Source organism: Phalaenopsis equestris, unplaced genomic scaffold (genome assembly GCF_001263595.1).
Source record: "Phalaenopsis equestris unplaced genomic scaffold, ASM126359v1 Scaffold000945, whole genome shotgun sequence".
NCBI classification, from domain to species: domain Eukaryota; kingdom Viridiplantae; phylum Streptophyta; class Magnoliopsida; order Asparagales; family Orchidaceae; genus Phalaenopsis; species Phalaenopsis equestris.
The window spans coordinates 21,196-23,146 of record NW_018165384.1 but is presented as its reverse complement, the minus strand read 5'-3'; the positions used below and the strand labels follow the sequence as shown (position 1 = coordinate 23,146).

Sequence of the window (1,951 nt, the reverse complement as noted above, 5' to 3'; positions counted from 1 at the left end):
GATCACACCTGTTCACCGGAGAAAACTTCCTACTCTGTGCTCGCACCTCCTTCCCGCAGGCACTTCTCTGCGTCCAGAGGAACAAATCAGGAATTCCTCCTCTTCCTGTCGCACAAGAATAACTGTCTCTCTAGAGCCGTCGCGCCTCGCCAAACTGCTCAGGTTCTCCTGCTTCACAAACTCCCGAACAGTGAACTCCCCGAACCCTTCTCTGTGCGATCTCCACCTCTTCCCTCTGGTCGAGCTGCTCACAAGACCGAAATCCTCTCCTGGCAGCCCTGTCGCAAATTTCCGGTCCTCGCTCGATAACTGTTCCTCCTCCGTCTCGCCAAACCGCACAACCTGCGGTGCGAATCCAGTCGATCAAAGCTTCCACTGCTCACTGAATTGTCGCGATTCAGCTGCCTTTGATGCGATCCGACTCCTCTGTTTGTGAATGTCAAACTCCTCTTCTTCGTCGCTAGCCGCGAACACCTTTACGCGAACACCTCTAGCCAAGAAGTATGGATCTTCCCACAGACGGCGCCAATTATTGTGAGATATGTACTTTCTGGCATAGAAATGAGACGAAAAAAGAACACAAGCAAATACAGATCGTTTACGTGGTTCAATCCAACTGGATCTACGTCCACGGGAGGGAATCAATCAAATATTTCACTAAGGCAAAAGAAATGGAGAATACATAGCTTATACATAGAGATGAGCCCTCATCTTCCTTCGATGGCCTCCCTCTCAAGCGACACCTTGATACAAGGCCTCAAGATGCTCTCCTCCTCTCTAACTCTATAGCTATTCTCTCCTCCTTTGTGGTAGCTCAAGATATCTTCTCCCTTGCTCTCCTAGGCCTCACACCCTCTCTATTTATAGAAGCAAGAGAGTGGTAGGTGGGAGGTAGGTGAGCGGTAGGTGAGATGTGGTAGGTGAGCAATACCACATTACAAAAGTGTCATTTTACCTTAGTTCATTAATTGGGGGTCAAAATAACAAGATCCTTCATATGGCAGTTTGATGCAGCCATTCTCCTCGACATGATGTCAAAATCCCCTCCATGCGGGTTGAAAATGAGTCCTCCAGCTTCTTGAAGAATGATAGCCCCGCCGGCAACAACCCAAGGACCGCCAAACCTGAGTTCATAGAAGATGTCAATCCTACCACAAGCAACACTACAAAGGTTCAATGCACAGGAGCCATCCATCCTAAGGGTTTTCACCTTAAAGAGGAGGCTGTTGATTCTGTTTGTTGTAGCATCAACAGTGGGCTTATCACGTGTTGTTCCAATTTCAGTTGCAAGAAAGGGCTTCAATAACTAAGTTTGAGATGATGCTTTTATGGGATTGCCATTGAGGAAAACACCTTGTCCACGAATACCAGTAAAAAGCTCATCAATTATCGGATTGTATACAACTCCCACAACAGGGACCTTATTAATGGTGAGGCCAATAGAGACACAAACAAAAGGGAACCCATGAACAAAATTTGTAGTTCCGTTAAGTGGATCCACAATCCATGTTGGATCATCAGTTAACTCGGAACTATCCAAAACAACAGAGGTCTCTTTGCCAATAAATTTATGAGTAGGAAAATACTTCTTGATTTGATTGAAAATAAGTTCTTTACATTCTTTGTCAGTTTCTATCACTAAATCCACCAATCCTTTGTGCTCCACATGCTTGGTCTGGTAAAATCCTCTACGAATGACCTCCCCAGCATTCTTGGCGGCATCCACGGCGACATCAAGGAACTCAACAAGCGTGTATTTATTGGCCATATTTCTCTGGCTGCCAAAATTTAATCTTACGACGAGGAAGGAGGACTGATGATTCCTTCGCTTTCTCTTCCTTCCCTCGCCCTTCGCTCGTTGTATTTTCTCTTGGAAAGTGAGATTTTAATATATATATATATATATATATATATATATATATAACACAGTATGCTCGTCGCGGGTGAGCGT

At 45.3% G+C, this 1,951-nt stretch overlaps 1 pseudogene; it reads right to left on the bottom strand.

Moving 5' to 3' along the window:
- Positions 1-12: 12 nt before the first annotated feature.
- On the bottom strand, positions 13-1,768 carry LOC110032453 (annotated as a pseudogene).
- Positions 1,769-1,951: the final 183 nt, after the last annotated feature.